This window comes from Loxodonta africana, chromosome 1, assembly GCF_030014295.1.
Source record: "Loxodonta africana isolate mLoxAfr1 chromosome 1, mLoxAfr1.hap2, whole genome shotgun sequence".
NCBI classification, from domain to species: Eukaryota; Metazoa; Chordata; class Mammalia; order Proboscidea; family Elephantidae; genus Loxodonta; species Loxodonta africana.
In genome coordinates, this window is record NC_087342.1 from 104,348,289 (window position 1) to 104,369,106 (window position 20,818).

The following is a 20,818-nucleotide window of genomic DNA, read 5'->3' on the forward strand; positions in this document are numbered from 1 at the left end:
TGCTGGCTTCCCCAGTATGTATCAATCTCTTTTGAGATATAAAAGACATTAAACAAGTGAGCCAGCAAGTGGAGGTGGGGGAAGAGAGATGCTACACCCCACAAAGATCACCAAGGAGCTAAGGAACAAGGAACTTCCCCCACAGCTGACAGAGAGCATTCCCCTAGAACTGGCACCCTGAATTTGGACTTCCAGCCCCCTAAACTGTGAGAAAATAAGTTTCTGTTTGTTAAAGCCATCCACTTGTGAAATTTCTGTTATAGCAGCACTAGATAAATAAGACAGAATGTGGTACTGAGAAGTGGGGGTGCTGCTCTAAAAAAAAAAATACAATATTGAAGTGGTTTTGGAACTGGGTAATGGGTAGAGGCTGGAAGAGTTTTAAGGTACCTAATAGTAAAAGCCTAGACTGCCTGAAAGAGACTGTTGGTAGAATTATAGATGTCAAAGGCAATTCTGGTGAGACTTCAGAAGGAAGTGAGGAGAGCCATAGAGCCAATCTCTATCATCTTAAAGAATGTATATGGTGCCAGCAACATATGCTAGATATGTGAGCATTAAATGTGCTTCTGGGGAGGCTTTAAAAGGAAATGATGAACATGTGATTGGACAATGGAGGAAGGGCAATCATTTTTATGCAATGGCAAAGAACTTGTCTGAATTATGCTCAAATGTTTGTGGAAGGTAGAACTTGTAAGTGAAGAACTTGGATATTTGGCTGAGGAGACAGCTAAACAAGATCTTAAAGGGGCCAAATGGTATCTCCTTGGCACTTATAGTAAAATGCTAAACAAAAGAGATAGACTTAAAAATGAACTGTGCAAAATGAAAACAGTACTTAAAGATTTTGAAAATTCTGTTATACAAACTAAGGACATGCATCCTACAATTCTCACCAAGGACATGGCTACACAACTTTTGTTAAAGCCATAAGCCTGTGACTGATGGATCTAACCAACTAGCACAGCAGAAAACCCATCAGCTCAGACTGAAGGGGACAGAGAAAGAACAAAAGGAAAGAACGCTGCCTGCCTCTTGGAATTCTATAGGCAGGAAACAGACCAAAGGAGCTGCATCTGTTGTCCTCTGAGAAAAGAAAAGCACCATCCCTGGAACAGCTCAGAGATGATCAACAGAGCTGTTGGAAGAAGCACAGGAAGCAGGGCTACATCGGTTTCAAAGGGTGGAGTCATGGCCTCCTAAGTTTAAAAGAGTCAGATCTTCACCAGTTAGGTTCTGGAGTGTGGGATGAGGGGGATGAGGCCGCTGCCCAAAGCTGAGGGGGCGGGGCTGCCATGCCTAAGGGGCAGAAGAACAGGACCTGCTGGGGTAAGGGTGGTTGCCACTTAGATGGACTAGGAGAATGGAGCCATCCAAAGCCAAGGGAGCAGAGCAGCAATCCCAGTGGGCCTGGAAGGTGGAGCTAAACCCAGGACCGAGGGCCTCCACTCAGGATCCAGAGGGCATGGCCAACTCCCAGAGTCTAGAGGACAGAGCCATTGCCCAGATGATCCCAAAGAACAGAGAATTATTTTCAAGCTTTGAGAGTTAATGCAAATTGTTCTGCTGGGTTTTGGACTTGTTTGGTGCCCATGAACCCTTCTTTCCTTCCAATTTCTCCTGTTTGTAATGGAAATGTCTGCCTTGTGCCTGTTCCACCTTTGTACTTTGGAAACAGATAACTTACAGTCTAGGTTTCACAGGCTCACAGATGAAGAGAAATTTTGCCCCAGGATAGAATACACGTAAAGTTATACTCATATTTGATCTAGATGATTCAGAAGATGAGATTTTGTGCTTGGAGTCCATTTAAGACTTTTGGGATGATGGGATGGGGTGGATGTATTTTACATGTGCCAAGGACATGAATTTTGGGGGCCAAAGGATAGAACGTTAGGGATTGAATTTCGTCCCCCCAAAATGTGTTGTAAATCGTAACCTCTATCCCTCTCATTTTTTTTTTATCCCTCTCGTTATAATCCATTAGGGAATGGGTTGTCTTTGTTATGTTAATGAGGCAGGATTAGTATAGGGTGTGTCTTGAGTCCAACTCTTTTGAGATATAGAAGGACATTCAACAAGCAAGCCAGCAAGCAGAAATGAGGGAAGAGAGATGCCACTCCACATGAAGGTCACCAAGGAGCCAAGGAACAAGGACCTTCCCCCGGAGCTGATAGAGAAAGACTTCCCTAGAGCCAGCACCCTGAAATCAGACTTCTAGCCTTCTAAACAGTGAGAGAAAAAATTTCTGTTTGTTAAAGTCATCCACTTGTGGTATTTTTGCTACTGAAGCACTAGATGACTAAGACATATGAGGTGTCTAAACCCCCCAAAAACAGTTGCTGTCAAGTCAGTTTTGGCTCATGGCAACCTCATGTGTTATAGAACTGTTCCAAGAGCTTTTCAAAGCTTTGATCTTTCAGAAGCAGATTGCCAGGACTTTCTTCCAAGATACCCCTGGGTGGGTTTGAACCACCAACCTTTTGGCTAGTAGTCAAGTACTTAACCATTTGTGCCACCTAGGGATCCTATGAAATATCTAGAATAGGCAAATTCATAGATACAGAAAGTCGAATAGTAGTTACCAGGAACGGGGGGACAGGAATGGGGTTATTCTTTAATGGCTACAAAGTTTCTGTAAGGGAAGATGAAAAAGTTCTGGAAATAGATAGTGGTGATGGTTACACAGCATTATGAATGTACTTAGTGCCACTGAATTGTGTATTTAAAAATAATTAAAACTGTAAACTTCATGTTATGTATATTTTACCACAATATTTGAAAAGCTACAAAAAAACAAGGAACGAGGCAGAGCCAAGATGGCGGGATAGACAGACGCTTCCATGGAGCCCTCTTTACAACAAAGACCAGAAAAAACAAGAGAAACGAGTATGTTTGTGACCAGCTAGGAGCCCTGAGCATCAAAGGCAATCTTACATAATGAACTGAGGGGCAGGGGGAGGAAGAGGCTGTTCAGAAGCGGAGAGGAGTTACCGGACCTGAATCGCGGGGAGCCCTCAGGCACCATTCCCGGAGCAGCAGTGGCGGCAGCGGGCTGGTACTAGCGTTCGGTCGCGATTTCCTCAGGGAGAAGCAGCCGGCCACGCAGCCCACTGACACTCTGGAACCTGAGGAGAAGGGCGCTCTGGCAAAAGCTAAGTACTTGAGAATATTTTACCGCGCCCCTCCCCACCCCACCCCAAAGCTGGCTTCAGCGGCTGAATCCCTGGGCCTGAGATAGACCCTGATGGGCACCTGGAGCCATCCTCCTGGCCTTGGGGAAGGAAAAAATTTGCAAATGGGAGGAAAAGATAATTTGCTAGCTCCATTAACCGGGGGAGCTCAGGACAGAAGTGGCTCCTGGCCAGGCATAAGCCTTCCGTGGACCTTGAGCACCTTTCCCTTCCGCATGGACCTGTATGAGCCTATTTTGGGAGAATAGGCCCTTGTTGGCAAACTCCAACCATATCAGCTGTGCAGTGGAGAGGTGGGTGTTTGACGTTTGACATTGCTTTGCCTATTAAACAAGGTCCTCACCTACCCACATCAGGGACCTAAGGACTGGTAGCTCCACTCAGGTCACCCAACCACCTGCAACACGGGTCCAAAGATAACTGATACCTCTCAGTCCTTACAACCAAAAACTTTGGGTGCCCATGGTCCATCTGCAGAACCCACCCACCAGCACACTCTAGGGGACAGAGATGCGTTTTCCTCAGAGACACTTGGGGGTCGGTTCTCAGCCCCCTGTCTTGTTCAGAGCATGAGCCCCTGCTGCAATCAGATACTGGTATATATGCCAATCACCCCTGCCCCTCTAAGACTGTAGGACAGAGCCTGTAGCACACACTTGATGATCAGCTACCTGGAAATGTGAGCTGAATTCATACAAGAAAAGTGAATGGGCTCCTAGACTGATATACCTGGCAACAGCTCTAGCCAGCTGGGGACAGGACACCAGAGCTCCAAAGGCGAAAATAATCAAGCTAACTCACTCAAGCAACCCATAGGGATACACCAAAACAAAACAAAGCAAGCAGCTACAACACAGTAAACAAGCATAAACTAGTACAATAACTTATAAATGGCTCGGAGACAACAGTCAATATCCAGTCACATAAAGAAACAGCCCATGATCACCTCAACAGACTCTCAAAACAAAGAATCCAGGGATCTTCTAGATAAAAGTGCATTCCTGGAATTACCAGGTGCAGAATACAGAAGTTTAATATACAGAACCCTTCAAGACATCAGGAAGGAAATGAGGCAATATGCAGAACAAGCCAAGGAGCACACAGATAAAGGAACTGAAGAAATTAGAAAGATTATTCAGGAACATAATGAAAAGTTTAACAAGCTGGAAAAATCCACAGACAGACAGCAATCAGAAATTCAGAAGGTTAACAATAAACTTACAGAATTAGACAACTCAGTAGAAAGTCAGAAGAGCAGGATTGAGCAAGCAGAAGCTAGAATTTCTGAACTCGAAGATAAATCACTTGGCACTAATATATTTGAAGAAAAATCAGATAAAAGAATTTTAAAAAATGAAGAAACCTTAAGAATCATGTGGGACTCTATCAAGAGAAATAACCTACAAGTGATTAGAGTACCAGAACAGGGAGGGATAACAGAAAATACAGACACAATCGTTGAAGATTTGTTGGCAGAAAACTTCCCTGATATTGTGAAAGATGAGAAGATATCTATCTAAGATGCTCATCGAACTCCACATAAGGTAGATCTTAAAAGAAAGTCACCGAGACATATTATAATCAAACTTGCCAAAACCAAAGATAAAGAGAGCATTATAAGAGCAGCGAGGGATAAACGAAAAGTCACCTAAAAGGGAGAGCCAATACGAATAAGCTCGGACTACTTGGCAGAAACCATGTAGGCAAGAAGGCAATGGAATGACATATTGAACAAATTGAAGGAAAAAAATTGCCTGCCAAGAATCATATATCCATCAAAACTGTCTCTTAAATATGAAGGTGAAATTAAGACATTTCCAGATAAACACAAGTTGAGGGAATTCGTAAAATCAAACCAAAACTACAAGAAATACTAAAGGGAGTTCTTTGTTAGAAAATCAAAAATATCAGGTATCGACCAAAGACTAGAACACTGGGAAGGGCAAACAGAAGTTAACCCAGACAGGGAAATCCAAAAAAACAAAGCAAGATTATAAAAAAAAAAAAGCCCAAAACAAGGTAACAGTGATGTTATTATATAAAAGAAGACAACATTAAAATCATAAAGAAGGACTAAGAAATGTAACCATACACCTTCCATATGGAGAGGAAGGTACGGTGATACAAAGAAATAAAAGTTAGTTTTAAATTTAGAAAAATAGGGGTAAACAGTAAGGTAACCACAAAGGAGACAAACTATCCTACTCATCAAAATAAAATACAAGGGAAAAATACAGACTCAGCAGAAACAAAATCAACAACAACAAATATGAGGAAAGGACAATATATAAAGAAAATCTACTCAGCACATAAAAGCAAGTGGGAAAAAGAAACTGTCAACACACAAAAAAAGACATCAAAATGATAGCACTAAATTCATACCTATCCATAATTACCCTGAATGTAAATGGACTAAATGCACCAATAAAGAGGCAGAGAGTGGCAGAATGGATTAAAAAACAAGATCCGTCTATATGCTGCCTACAAGAGACACACCTTATACTTAGAGACACAAACAAACTAAAACTCATAGGATGAAAAAAATATATCAAGCAAACAACAATCAAAAAAGAGCAGGAGTGGCAATATTAATTTCTGACAAAATAGACTTTAAAGTTAAAGCCATCAGAAAGGATAAGGAAGGACACTATATATTTTTTTTTTTACATCAAGAAGATATAACCATATTAAATATTTATGCACCCAATGACAGGGCTGCTAGATACATAAAACAAACTCCATCAGCATTGAAAGGTGAGATAGACACAATAACAGTAGGAGACTTCAACACACCACTTTCGGTGAAGGACAGGACATTCAGAAAGAAGCTCAATAAAGACACGGAATATCTAAATGCCACAATCAACCAACTTGACCTTGTAGACATATACAGAACACTCACCCAACAGCAACCAAGTATACCTTCTTTCCTAGTGCACATGGAACGTTCTCTAGAATAGACCACATATTAGGTCATAAAGCAAGCCTTAGCAGAATCCAAAACATTGAAATATTAGAAAGCATCTTCTCTGACCATTAGGCCATAAAAGTGGAAATCAATAATGGGAAAAGAAATCAAACACTTGGAAGCTGAACAATACCCTGCTCATAAAAGACTGGATTAGAGAAGACATTAAGGATGGAATAAAGAAATTCAGAGAATCCAATGAAAATGAAAACACTTCCTATCAGAACCTTTGGGACACAGCAAAAGCGGTGCTTAGAGGCCAATTTATATCAATAAATGCACACATCCAAAAAGAAGAAAAGGCCAAAATCAAAGAATTATCCCTATAACTTGAACAAATAAAGAGCAACAAAAGAAACCCACAGGCACCAGAAGAAAACAAATAATAAAAATTAGAGCTGAACTAAATGAAATAGAAGACAGAAAAACAATTGAGAGAATTAACAAGACCAAAGCTGGTTTTTTGAAAAAATCAACAAAATTGATAAACCGCTGGCCAAACTGACGAAAGAAAAACAGCAGAGGAAGGGAATAACCAGAATAAGAGGGGGGCGATATTACAAGAGACCCAACTGAAATTAAAAGAATCATCAGATTAGTAAGAAAAATTGTACTCTAACAAATTTTGAAAACCTAGAAGAAATGAATGAATTCCTAGAAACACACTACCTACCTAAACTAACACAAACAGAGGTAGAATAACTAAATAGACCCATAACAAAACAAGAGATTGAAAAAGTAATCAAGAAGCTCCCAACAGAAAAAAGCCCTTGTCAGGATGGCTTCACTGCAGAGTTCTACCAAACTTTCAGAGAAGAGTTAACACCACTACTACTAAAGGTATTTCAGAGCATGGAAAAGGACGGAATACTACCAAACTCATTCTATGAAGCCACCATATCCCTGATACCAAAACCAGGAAAAGACACCACAAGAAAAGAAAATTATAGACCTATTTCCCTCATGAATGTAGATGTAAAAATCCTCAACAAAATTCTAGCCAATAGAATTCAACAACATATCAAAAAAATAATTCACCATGACCAAGTGAGATTCATACCAGGTATGCAGGGATGGTTCAACATTAGAAAAACAATGTAATTAACCACTTAAATAAAACGAAAGACAAGAATCACATGATTTTATCAATTGATGCAGAAAAGGCATTTGACAAAGTTCACTCATTCATGATAAAAAACTCTCAGCAAAATAAGAATAGAAGGAAAATTCCTCAACATGATAAAGGGCATTTATACAAAACCAACAGCCAACATCACCCTAAATGGAGAGAGCCTGAAAACATTCCCATTGAGATCGGGAACCAGACAAGGATGCCCTGTATCACCACTCTTAGTCAACATTGTGCTGGAAGTCCTAGCCAGAGCAATTAGGCTAGATAAAGAAATAAAGGGCATCCAGATTGGCAAGGAAGAAGTAAAAGGATCTATATTTGCAGATGACATGATCTTATACACAGAAAACCCTAAGGAATCCTCCAGAAAACTACTGAAACTAATAGAAGAGTTCAGCAGAGTATCCGGATACAAGATACACATACAAAAATCAGTTGGATTTCTCTACACCAACAAAAAGAACATCGAAGAGGAAAACACCAAATCGATGCCATTTATAGTAGCCCCCAAGAAGATAAAATACTTAGGAATAAATCTTACCAGAGATGTAAAAGACTTATACAAAGAGAACTACAGTACACTTCTGCAAGAAACCTAAAGAGACTTACATAAGTGGAAGAACATACCTTGCTCGTGAATAGGAAGACTTAACATTATAAAAATGTCTATTCTACCAAAAGCGACCTATACATTTAACGCAATTCTGATCCAAATCCCAAGGACATTCTTTAATGAGATGGAGAAACAAATCACCAACTTCATATGGAAGGGAAAGAGGCCCTGGATAAATAAGGCATTACTGAAAAAGAAGAACAAAGTGGGAGGCCTTACTTTACCTGATTTTAGAACCTATTATACCACCACAGTAGTCAAAACAGCCTGGTACTGGCACAACAACAGATACATGGACCAATGGAACAGAATTGAGAATCCAGACATAAATCCGTCCACATATGAGCAATTGATATTTGATGAAGACCCCAAAACAGTTAAATGGGGAAAAGACAGTCTTTTTAACAAATGATGCTGGCATAACTGGATATCCATCTGCAAAAAAATAAAACAAGACCCATACCTCACTCCAAGCACAAAAACTAACTCAAAATGGATCAAAGACCTAAATATAAAATTTAAAACGATAAACATCATGGAAGAAAAAACAGGGACAATGTTAGGAGCCCTAATACATGGCAAAAACAGTATACAAAACATTATAAAGAATGTAGAAGAAAAACTAGATAATTGGGAGCTCCTAAAAATCAAATACCTATGCTCACCCAAAGACTTCACCAAAAGAGTAAAAAGACTACCTACAGACTGGGAAAAAGTTTTTAGCTGTGACATTTCTGATCAGCACCTGATCTCTAAAATCTACATGATACTGCAAAAAGACAAATAACCCAATTAAAAAATGGGCAAAAGATATAATAGACAATTCACTAAAGAAGACATTCAGGTAGCTAACAGATATATGAGGAAATGTTCATGATCATTAGCCATTAGAGAAATGCAGATCAAAACTACAATGAGATTTCATCTGACTCCAACAAGGCTGGCATTAATCCAAAAAACACAAAAGAATAAATGTTGGAGAGGCTGCAGAGAGATTGGAACACTTATACACTGCTGGTGGGAATGTCAAATGGTACAACCACTTTGGAAATTGATTTGGCTCTTCCTTAAAAAGCTAGAAATAGAACTACCATACAATCCAGCAATCCCACTCCTTGGAATATATCCTAGAGAAATAAGAGCCTTTACACAAACAGATATATGCACACCCATGTTTATTGCAGCACTGTTTACAATAGCAAAAAGATGGAAGCAACCAAGGTGCCCATCAATGGATGAATGGATAAATAAATTATGGTATATTCACACAATGGAATACAACACATCGATAAAGAACAGCGAGGAATCTGTGAAACATTTCATAACATGGAGGAACCTGGAAGGCATTATGCTGAGTGAAATTAGTCAGTTGCAAAAGGATAAATACTGTATAAGGTCACTATTATAAGAATTTGAGAAATAGTTTAAACTGAGAAGAAAACATTCTTTTGTGGTTACACGAGGGGGGAGGGAGGGAGGGTGGGAGAGGGGCATTCACTAGTTAGACAGTAGAAAAGAACTACTTTAGGTGAAGAGAAAGACAGCACACAATACAGGGGAGGTCAGCACAATTGGACTAAACCACAAGCAGTTTGCTGAATAAACTGAATGCTTCGAAGTCCAGGGTACCAGGGGCAGGAGTCTGGGGACCATGGTTTCAAGGGACATCTAAATCAATTGGCATAATAAAATCTATTAAGAAAACATTCTGCATACCACTTTGAAGAGTGGCATCTGGGGTCTTAAACGCTAGCAAGCAGCCATCTAAGATGCATCAATTGGTCTCAACCCACCTGGATCAAAGAATGAAGAACACCAAGGACACAAGGCGATTACAAGCCTAAGAGACAGAAAGGGCCACATGAACCAGAGACTACATCATTCTGAGTCCAGAAGAACTAGATGGTGCCTGGCTACAACCGATGACTGCCCTGACAGGGAACACAACAGAGAACCCCTGAGGGAGCAGGAGGGCAGTGGGCTGCAGACCCCAAATTCTCATAAGACCAGGCTGTCTGACTGAGACTGGAAGGACCCCGGTGGTCATGGACCCCAGACCTTCTGTTGCCCCAGGACAGGAACCATTCCTGAAGCCAACTCTTCAGACGTGGATTGGACTGGACAATAATGGGTTGGAGAGGGATGCTGGTAAGGAGTGAGCTTCTTGGATCAGGTGGACGCTTGAGACTATGTTGGCATCTCCTGCCTGGAGGGGAGATGAGAGGATGGAGGGGGTTAGAAGCTGTCGAAATGGACACGAAAAGAGAGAGTGGAGGGAGAGAGCAGGCTGTCTCATTAGGGGGAGAATAATTGGGAGTGTGTAGCAAGGGGTATGTGGGTTTTTGTGTGAGAGACTGACTAGATTTGTAAACTTTCACTTAAAGCACAATAAAAATTATTAAAACAAAAACAAGAAACTAGGTACTGTGGCATGCTACAATATGGATGAACCTCGGAAGCGTTACACTAAGAGAAAGAAGGCAGACACAAAGGACGGCATACTGTACGATCCCATTTACATGAAATGTCCAGAATGGGCAAATCCGTAGAGACAGAAAGTGGATTAGTGGTTGCCAGGGGCAGGAGGTGGGAAGAGAGAGAGGACTAGAGAGCGATTGCTAATGGATATAGGGTTTCTTTTTGGGGTGATGAAATGTTCTAAAATTAGATAATGGCGATGGTTGCACAACTCTGTAAATACATTGAAACCATTGAATTGTATACTAAAAATGGGTGAACTTCATGTTGATATATTATATCTCAACTATTGGAAATTGTTGAACAGGGCAGTGGGGCTTCTGGAGATTCTGTGCACTGCGAGGAAGGTTTCTGCAGGATGCCATGGACCTGGGGCCCCAACAGAAAACGACACTGCCCTGCGATAGAAGAAGAAGCCCCTATGTTCAGAGAGTGAGACGAAGTGGCAGGAGACGGGGGAGCCTCAGGCAACCAGCTGCCTGTGAGCTGAGGGGTAGAAGGAAAACCCACCAGGGGTGACGCTCCAAGGACAACTATCATCCTAGGTGACTTCTTCGTCAACAGTCAAGCACATGGGGCTCTGATGCTCAGCTCAGCATGGAGGCTGCTCAGCCTGCAGCCTCCTGTCTGCCGGAGGGTCACAGGCATTGTTCTGCATCCAGACACCCAGCCAGGTCATGGCCAAGTAACAGAGGAAGAGGGCAGTGCCCAGGCAGGGGACAGAGGAAAAGCAAGAGGAAAGAAGCAGGAATGGAGGGCTCTGCAAGGCCGAGGCCAGGAACTCAACCAGAGGTGAAGAGGCTTGCCCATGTCCCTCTGGCCCTCCGTCCATATGTCCACAGTTGGGAACCGGGGAGTCCCAAGGGAAGCTCTGCTCGGGTGGGGGGCAGAGGAGGAAAGAGGAAAGAAAGAAATGCTTTTCCATTCCCTTCTTCGTGCCCAACACTCTAAATGTCTTGTTTATCTTGTTTAACCCTCACTGCGGGTGTGACAGCCCTGGTGGCACAATAGTTAAGGATTCGGCTGCTAACCAAAAGGTCAGTGGTTCGAATCTACCCAAGGACTCCACAGGAGAAAATGCCTGACAACCTGCTCCTGTAAAGATTACAGCCTGGAAAACCCTATGGGGGCAGTTCTACTCTGTTCTGTAGGGCCATTATGAGTCAGACTCAACTCGACAGCACACAATAACACAAGCATGACAACATGTGTGTTCATTAATTCAACAAATACTTATTAAGTACCTACTACTGCCAGGCACTGGGCAGGCACTAGGAAGAGAGCAGCAAATTCCCTGACTGCATGGAGTTTTCCTTCTCAGGGAGGGAGACAGGTCACAGGCAAATGAGTAAATACATAGTTTGTCAGATGGTGATAATCACTACAAGGGAACAAGGACAGGGAGGCTGGAGGTACTATTTTATATACGGCGCTCAGAGAAGTCCTCTCAGATATAAAAGGACATTTTAGCAGCATCAGGTGACCTGAATGATCAAGGCAGTGAGCTTGGCAGATATTGAGGGAGAGGGGAGCAATCCATACACAGGGAACAGTGGAGTCCAAGACTCTGAGGCAGGATCACACTTGACTCCTTGTGTCTGTTCATTTGTCTTCCTGGCTTAGGTTTTCATAGCAGGTCTTGGAGTCTGACAGACCTGGAGTTGAATCCCAGATTTGCCACTTAACTGGCTGTGTGACCTTGAGCAAGTTACTTAACCTCTCTGGGCCCCAGTTTCCTCACTTTCCTCCAGGTGAGCAGTTGAAGTTACCCTAAAGCAGGTGAGAAGAATGGGGTCTAATGCCTTCCATCAGAGCTGTGCAGGGGTATCATCACCCTGGGGTGATTGAGCAGGCTCTGCTCCCTCACATACCTGCACCCCTTTCTGGTGGGCGGGGGGAAGCCTCAGGGGTGGTCCCAGAATCACCATGACCAGAAGCCATTGGGTTGGGGCTGGAGGGACAGCAAGCCACTGATCCCAAAAGTGGGAGCAGGGAGTCAAGAAGTGAGGATCCCCCCACACCAGTTGTCCCCCATCTTCCATTCCAGAAGCGTCCAGCATGAGGATCTCTTAAGCTTCTCTGAAGAAGGGACTAATTAAACCTTAATTGACACAGCACTAATTAGCTTCTTGATTACATGGAACCACATGATTAGCCACGCAGCCAACACTAATTGCTCATTAGGAAGCAGACCCCCTCATTCCCCCTCCCCTTTTCTAGAACCCACCAACTAAGGCACCTGAGGGGCCTGTAGGTAGGCAGCAGCCCCCAGGCCCCAACATGAATTCATCCTGATTCTAGAGGGGGTCAGCCTGGAATTGTTCAAAAGTCCCTGGCCTGAATTCTAGAACCCTCCAGTAATAACAATACAAATAATAGGAACTTCCACCATGTTGAGCAGATCTGGACTCCTGCAGCCTTCCTCTTTCACACCCCAGGCCCAGGGTCAGGATTGGTGTGTGTGTGCTCTGCCTCCTTGGAGTAAGGGGAGCCCAAGGCAGGCTCAGGTCAGCGAGTGAGAGGAAAAGGAACGAGCATTCACAAAACACCCACCTTGGGCCAGTCACCTCTCACGATTTAAGACGTTGTACCTACCGACACCCCACGAGACAGGTGTTTTCCGGATGAGGAGACTGAGGCTCAATGAGACTGAGAAATGTGCCCAGGAGGTTTGTACAGGGATGGAGGATGGAGCCAAGTTCAAAGCCGGGACCAACTCCAAAGTTAAGCTCCTTTCTGCTGGTCCTACTGCCTCCTGCAGAATTTCCCAGATCCCCACAATGACCTGGACCCAGGCTGGGAAACTGACTTGCCCCCTCCCGTGGAGCCATTTGTCCCAGCAACACAGCTCAACTTCTCTGTAGAGCCAGGGGCAGGGCCCTGAGGGAACGAGGCAGGCTGCCTGGGTTCAAATCCCAGTTCTGCCCTTCGTAGCTGTGTGACATTGGGTGAGTTACTCAGTCTCTCTGTGCCTTAGCTTCCTCATCTATAAAATAATGGTAAAGATAGCCACCCCCTCCCCATCAGCTTGTTGTGAGGATTAGATGAGTCAATGCTTGACAAGTGCTTAGAGGAGTGATCTGGCACAAAGCAAGCGCTTTATAAGAGTGCCTGTTACCATTATCTGTAATGGATGTTGTTCGTACGTCTAGGAGGATGTCTTGGGATTTGGGGCCCCCTCATTCCTCTCTCCTGCCCCTCAGATTTCCTCTCCATTGTTTATCCTTGGAGGCCACTCCCAATAGCTCCACTTTTCTTGTCCCTAGGATGTCACCTCCCCTTCCCACGATTCTGTCACTGGGTGTGACCCTCTCTATATAACACCCCTCCCCCACCAGCCTGTTCTGCTTCCTGAGTAGGCCCCCTTGGTGGCCAGGTCCCATCTGGCCAATGAGGGCACCCAGACATCCAGCCCAGTCTACCAGAGGCCTGAGAACAAAGGAGGACACCATTATAAACGTGATTGACAGAATGTCTGGATTTGGACAATAAATTATTATATGGCCCCTGTTGTGAATTGAACTCCAAAAAGATATGCTGAGGTCCTAACCTCTGGCACCTGTGAACGTGACTTGTTTGGAAATAGGGTCTTTGCAGATATAATCAAGATGAGGCCATACTAGATTAAAAAAAAACCCGTTGCCGTCTAGTCGATTCCTACTCATAGCGACCCTATAGGACAGAGTAGAACTGCCCCACAGAGTTTCCAAGGAGCGCCTGGTGGATTCGACTGTCAACCTTTTGGTTAACAGCCGTAGTACTTAACCACTATACTACCAGGGTTTCCATACTAGATTAGGGTGGGCCCAAATCCAATATGATGGTATCCTTATAAGAACCAGGGAAGAGACACAGACAGGCACACAGGAAGACTACCATGTGATGATGGAGGCAGGGATTGGAGTGAGGCACCTTATAAGCCAGTGAACGCCAAGGACTGCCAGCAACACCGGAAGCTGGAAGAGATAAGAAAGAATTTTCCCCTAGAGCCTCCAGCGAGAGCACGGCCCTGCCAACCCCTTGATTCAGACTTTTGGCTTCCATAACTGTGAGACAATAAATTTCTGTTTTAAGTCACCTAGTTTGTGGTATGTTGTTACGGCAGCTCTAGGAAACTCATACAGTCCCTCACTGGACACCCCCGGTGGGCCAGGTGCCATGGCAGATGCACGCGAGCCAATCGCAGGGAACCCTAGGCCCGGGAGGTTGGGCTGTCAACCCCTTGGCAGAAGAGGAGAAAAGAAAGGCACCTAGGTATCGACAGAGGGCACCCCCCAAGTTCCTACTGCTAGTAAGGGGAGGAGTGGGGACAATGATTGACATCTGGGGCCCTCGGAAGGCCACACACCTTCTCCTTCTGTCCCATGGTGCTCCATTTGGTGCTGGCAAGCAGGCTACAAAACAAGAGCCTGAGGGTACCTATGGGTGGGGTAGGGACAGGGGCTACTTGTGGGGAGCATAGCCTCTGAGCCAGGCCTGGGGGCGGGCAGGGTTGGGGCATATTGGATACAGGGAAAGGGATTACAGGCAGAACGATCAGGGTGAGCAAAGAGATGGCTAAGACCCATGTTCTGGAAACAGCAAATCAGTATCTGAGGTAAAGGCTGCCTGCTGAGGATGGTGAGGAAGAGGGTGGGCAGGTGACCGAGTGGGCTGGGGAACAGGCAAGAGGGAAGAACCTCTGCAATCTACTGGGGATCCGGGCAGGGGGCATAGGCCAAGTATTCAAAGAACTAAATGAGGTGTATCCCCTTATTCGTGTCCTGCTACTGGCCTAAAGGATCTGAGGTATCCGGGATGGAAGGGCCCCACAGTGCTTGAACCGAGAACTTCCTGGAATTGGGGCATTTACATTGGCTGAGTTTTGAAAAATACAGAGCAAGTGGAAAACAGCCCAAGTAAAAACACTGAGAAAAAAAAAAAATCTACGATTTCCTGAGGAGTGGTAAGTGGACCAGCTTATCAGGTACCAGGACTATTTAATGCAGTAATGGACATGAGGCTGAAGGGAGATATTGTGGTATGTTTGAAGAAAGCCCTGGATGCCCAGGTAAGTGACTTATACCTCACCTGGGAGGCCTGAGGCCTCAGAAGTGTTTGAGCTGGATTTGGAGAATGCAAGCAGGGCGAAGCCCTCTGTGCCAGTGTGGGGGGAGTTGGTGGGGGACAGGAGGGCCTCTATGCAGCCCAGAGCCCAGCAGAGAAGAGGCCCGCCCCCCTGAGATGCAGCAACACTGATTCAGGACCAGAGGGACAGAGGTCTTCCCCCCACCTGCTCACCACCTCCTCCCATGGCTTCTCGCCCTCCCCAAGCCCTCCTGGAGTAGGTTTCCATGCAGAGAGCCAGACCTGGTCTCCAGGGCCGAACTTTGCAGGATGACCCATCTCTCTGTTGTGCCCAGCACCCGCCCCTGCCACTGGCATGCTGTGGGCAGTGCCAGCCACCCCACCCCCACCCGGAGCGCTGCTATCGCTGCAGGAGGCGCTGCAATTAGGTCAGCCCCCCCTCCCTGCAGATGCTCACCCTACTTCTCATTATCTGGAAATGGTGGCAGCGTACGTATCAAGGAAAGCCCTCTGGGTGTGTTTTCCCATCTGTTGCTCTATTTCTGACACATGCTGCTCATCCCACCTGGAATTCCAGTGCCAGCCCCTTCTCTCCTGTCAGCGCTAGCTGTCCTTGGAAAAGTTACCAAGCCTTGCCAAGCCTTTTTCTCCTCATCTGTGACATGCGCATAATAGTACTCATCCCCTGGGGGTTCGCAGAGTAGACTCACTGGGATAAGCCATACAAGGTGCTTAGCACACGGCTCAGCACAGGGTAGGTTTTACTTCAAGGCCAGCCCAAAGCCCTCTTCCTCCGGGAAGCCCTCCCTGACCACCGCAGCCCTAGAAGGACACTCTGCTCTGCCTTCTGCTGCCCACTCCTTGATGTTGGCCATACCTTGCTGTGTGCCTGTGATCATGGATATACACAGTTTTGTTAGTTGCTGTTAGGTGCCATCGAGTCTGTTCTGAATCGTAGTGACCCTATGTACAACAGAATGAAACACTGCCCAGTCCTGTGCCATCCTCATAATTGCTGCTTTGCTTGAGCCCGTTGTTGCAGCTACTGTGTCCGTTCATCTCGTCGAGGGTCTTCCTCTTTTTCACCGACACTCTGCTTTACCAAGCATGATGTACTTCTCCACGGACTGATCCCTCCTGATAACATGTTCAAAGTACACCAGACGAAGTCTCGCCATCCTTGCTTCTAAGGAGCATTTTAGAATTCCAGACAGATTTGTTTGTTCTTCTATCAGTCCATGGCGTATTCAACATTCTCTGTCAACACCACAATTCAAAGGTGTCAATTCTTTGGTCTTCCTTATTCACTGTCCAGCTTTCACATGCATATGAAGTGATTGAAAATACCATGGCTTGGGTCAGGAGCGCCTTAGTCCTCAAAGTGACATCTTTGCTTCTTAACACTTTAAAGAGGTCTTTTGCAGCAGATTTGCCCAGTGCAATTCCTCACTTGATTTCTTGACTGCTGCTCCCATGGGCATTGATTGTGGATCCAAGTAAAATGAAATCCTTGAAAATTTTAAAATTTTTCTCCTTTTGTCATGATGTTGCTTATTGATCCAGTTGTAAGGATTTTTGTTTCCTTTATGTTGAGGTGTAATCCATACTGAAGGCTTCATCAATAAGTGCTTCAAGTCCTCTTCGCTTTCTGCAAGCAAGGTTGTATTATCTGCATTTTACAGGTTGTTAATGAGTGTTCCTCCAATCCTGATGCCATGTACTTCATCATATAGTCCAGCTTCTTGGATTATTTGCTCATCATACAGATTGAATCAGCACAGTGAAAGGATACAACCCTGATAAACACCTTTCTTGACTTCAAACCATGCAGTGTCCCCTTATTCTGTTCAAACGACTGCCCGTTGATCTACATACAGGTTCTTCACGAGCACAGTTAAGTGTTCTGGAATTCCCATTCTTCTCAATGCTATCCATAATTTGTTATGATCCACCCAGTCAAATGCCTTTGCATAGTCAATAAAACACAGATAAACATCCTTCTGGTATTCTCTGCTTTCAGCCAGGATCCATCTGACATCAGCGATGATATTCGTGGTTCCATGTCCTCTTCTGAATAAGGCTTGAATTTCTGGCAGTTCCCTGTCGAAGCACTGCTGCAACTGCTTTTGAATGATCTTCAGCAAAATTTTACTTGTGTGTGATATTAATGATATAGTTTGATAATTTCCGCATTCTGTTGGATCGCCTTTCTTTGGAATGGGCACAAACATGGATCTCTTCCAGTCGTTTGGCCAGGTAGCTGTCTTCCAAATTTCTTGGCATAGTGAGTGCTTCCAGCGCTTCATCCATTTGTTGAAATGTCTCAGTTGGCATTCCTTCAATTCCTGGAGCCTTGTTTTTCGACATTCCCTTCAGTCCAGCTCAGACTTCCTCTTTTAGTATTATCAGTTCTTGATCATCTGCTACCTCCTGATATGATTGAACATTGACCAAGTGGTTGAATGTTGCACCACACTTACTAGGGACTTACTGTGCTAAGTGCTTCACATCTGTTTACTCACTTAATCCTCACAATGTCCTTTTGAGGTAGGTACACTATTATTTGGAGTCCTGGTGGCAAAGCGGTTAAAAGCGTAGGCTGCTAACCAAAGAGTCCACAGTTCGAATCCACCAGCTGCTCCTTAGAAACCCTACGGGGCAGTTCTACTCTGTCCTATAAGGTCACTATGAGTTGGAATTGACTAGGTGGCACACAACAACAATACCACTATTATTTATCACGATCGTGATGTTGCTTATTGGTCCAGTTGTGAGAATTTTTGTTTTCTTTGAAGCAAGGATGGTGAATCTTCGTCTCACATATTTTGGACAGGTTATCAGGAGGGACCAGTCCCTGGAGAAGGGTATTATGCACGGTAAAGTAGAGGGTCAGCAAAAAAGAGGAAGACCTCAACAAGATAGACTGACATAGTGGGTGCAACAATGGGCTCAAACATAACAAGGATTGTGAGGATAGAGCAGGACTGGGCTGTGTTTTACTCTGTTGTACATAGGATCGCTATGAGTTGGAGCCAACTCAACAGCACCTAAGAACAACACACTATTATAATCCCCATTTTACAGGGCGAGGGAAATGACACACAGAGAGGTTAAGTAATTTGCCTAAGGCCATACAGCAAGTAAAATAATGGACCCAGGCCAAGAACCCATACAGTCAAACTAGCAAGTCCATGCTTTTATTCTCTACTCTAAACGTAGGCAGGATCTACGAAAGACCAAGTACCCAGGGCTTTGTCGAGTTTCAGATCTCACTGTTATGTACACTCAGGGCTGTACACCAGTGCTGGATGTGGATATTCATCACGCTTGTACAACACTCATGCACAGATGTCTAAAGAGGGAATGCGTGTGTGACTAGAGAGCTTAGACGCCACATGTACAGTGTGTGTGCACACAAGGTGTGTGTGCACACAAGGTGTGTGTGCAGGTGGTTTGTAGAAAGGCACGCTCCTTTGTGTGGCAGTCATTCTGCCTTGACAATAGATCATGCTGGTAGTGGCTGCTTGCTGTGTGCCATCAAGTTGATTCCTATAGGACAGTCAGCAGAACTGTCCCATAGGGCTTCGAGCCGCTCGTCGGGAGAAAGATGTGGCAGTATGCTTCCATAAAGATTTACAACCTTGGAGGCCCTATGGGGCAGTTCTACTCTGTCCTACAGGGTCGTTCTGAGTTGCAATTGACTCGACAGCAACAGGTTTTGGGTTTAATTTTTGCAGGAGCAGATCATCAGGTCTTTCTCCCAGGGAGCAGCTGGTGGGTTCAAACCGCTGACCTTTTGGTTAGCAGCCAAGTGCTTAACGACTGTACCACCAGGGCTCCTTGCTAGCAGTGGAATGGGACTGATTTCCCTTTCTTTAGGAATCGAGGTCATTTTTCCATTATACACTGAGCACTGCGTGTCATGCAGTGTGAACATTATGTGACGTGATCATGTATGCTCACGTGAATACGTGTGTGTGCATGCTAAGTATACCCACGCATTTGCATATCAACAGTGCATAGGTGCATATTTGCATGGTGCATATATACCTGTATTCAGGTGCACAGAGGACGTATGTGACCTGCATGTGCTAAGTACTTGCGTGTATACATGCTTGTGTGTGTGTATATGTACACTGAGAGGTAAGTGCATACATGCATGTGTATATAAAAGAAAACATGGTGGGTGGAAAGATTGCAAAGTTACACAGACCTGAATTCCAGTCTTGCCTCTGCCACTTGCTGGCTGTGTGGCCTTGCATCATAAAATGAAAATAATGTTTATTTTAAGAGCCCTGGTGGGCAAACAGTTAAGCGCTGGGCTGCTGACTGAACAGGCTGTGGTACAAACCTACCCAGCAGCTCCAAGAGAGAACGACCAGGAGATTTGCTCTTGTAAAGATTACAGCCTAGAAAACCCTATGGGGTAGTTCTACTCTGTCACAGAGGTCGCTATGAATTAGAATCGATTTGATGTCACTCAACAACAACCTCAGAAGAGATGGTTATCGGTAATAAATGTGAATCACCAAAAAAAAAAAAAAAAACCAAACCCGTTGCAGTGAGTGGATTCTGACTCATAGGACTATGTAGGATAGTGTAGAACTGCCCAGTAGCATTCCCAAGGCTATAAATCTTTACAGAAGCAGACGGCCACATCTTTCACCTGCTGGAGTGGCTGGTGGGTTTGAACAGCCGACCATTTGGTTAGTAGCCGAGCACTTTAACCACTGCACCACCAGAGCTCCTCAAATGTGAAGCACAGTGGGCGCTTAATACAGGCGCACTATTTGAGAATGTCTTTGTGTGTGTGCACAGGGTGCTAATGTGTATACGTGGGGGTGTGGGGAGAGCATTAAGGGTGAGCATGCCTGTGCGCGTCTGTTGTTCACCCTGGGTGTGCGTGCCAGGGTGTAACGTGCAACTGTGGGGAGGGGAGAGGAGGTCTGGGCCCGGAGCCCCGCATTCCAGGTCAGGCTGGAGTTGAGGGCCGGGCTGGGCCGAGGCGGGTATCTCTGGCTGTCAGCCCTGCGGTGGGTGGGGGGCGCCTCCGCCGGCGGTGATGGAGCCCCTGCTCTCCCGCCAGGCCTGCCAAAATACAGCGAGACAGGGTGTAATTACCGGCACTTACCGCGGCCATTACCCCCCCGCGCGTGACACACGACCCGTCAGCTCGGTGTTCGCACCATTAAGGGGCCTCATTAGCATCCCGGCTCAGAAGCAAAATTACCCTCACTGCTCATTTCAAGATGTCATCAATTTTAATTTAGGGCCCAAAGATAGTACAATGGGAAGGCCCTCTCCAGCCCGCCGCACACGGAGAGGGAGGAGAGGGTGGGGGAGGGGCGCGCTGGAGGTGGGGGCAG